Source organism: Mastomys coucha, unplaced genomic scaffold, assembly GCF_008632895.1.
Source record: "Mastomys coucha isolate ucsf_1 unplaced genomic scaffold, UCSF_Mcou_1 pScaffold20, whole genome shotgun sequence".
In the NCBI taxonomy this organism is placed as follows: domain Eukaryota; kingdom Metazoa; phylum Chordata; class Mammalia; order Rodentia; family Muridae; genus Mastomys; species Mastomys coucha.
In genome coordinates, this window is record NW_022196903.1 from 54,194,902 (window position 1) to 54,195,948 (window position 1,047).

Consider the following 1,047-nt stretch of genomic DNA (forward strand, 5'->3'; position numbering starts at 1 on the left):
ATTTCAACTTATCTGAATTTGTTAACATTTAAAAACATATTTTATATAAATAGAATTAAATCACATTCTTGTTTCCCTTTTGTACCCTCCCAGAGACCCCCTCTTCAATACCTACAATATCTTTTTTTGTCATATTCCTTAGAATTTATAAAATATTATAACAATAAAATGAGTATTATAAAAGTTGTTTGATATAAAACAACAATCAATTGAGCAGTGTTATGTAGATGCTTGTCTACAGCAATACTGAAAATACATATGTTTTTCGCAATATAAATTTTAAATAACACCAAACATATTAACTGTATATTTCTTTTTTTAACAAAAATATTTTTTATTAGATATTTTCTTTACTTACATGTCATATGATTTTTCTTTCCCCAGTTTCCCCTCCCAGGAACAAACAAACAAACAAAAACAAGAACAAACCCCTGTTGCCTCCCCCATCCCCATGCCTGCCACCCCACCCTCTCCCACTTATTGGCCCTGGCATTCCCCTACACTGGGGCACAGAACCTTCACAGGGCCGAGGACCTCTCCTCCCATTGATGATTGATTTTGCAATCCTCTACTATACACATGCTGCAAGAACAATCAGTCCTACCATGTATACTCCTTGGTTGGTGGCTGAGTCCCTAGGAGCTCTGAGGGTACTAGTTAGTTCATATTGTTGTTCATCCTAGGGGGTTGCAAACCCTTCAGCTCCATTGGTCCATTCTCTAACTCCTTCACTGGGGACCCTGTACTCAGTTCAATGGATGGCTGTGAGCCTCTCCATCTGTATTAGTCAAGTACTTGTATATTTCAAAATAATACATCACTACTAGAATTTCCTTAAATGAACATACATATATAAAGTCTTTTTGTTTGTTTGTTTTGTATTTAGTAGAGTTTAAAACCTTGGCTCTTATTGTGGTACAAGCCCAAAATAAGAACAATTTTTAGACATTGGATTTCATTGTAATAAGATTATACTTCAAAATGACCCTCACATCACCAAAGGATTTTACCTCCATCGTAGCTAAGCTGAGAGTTGACAGTTCTGCT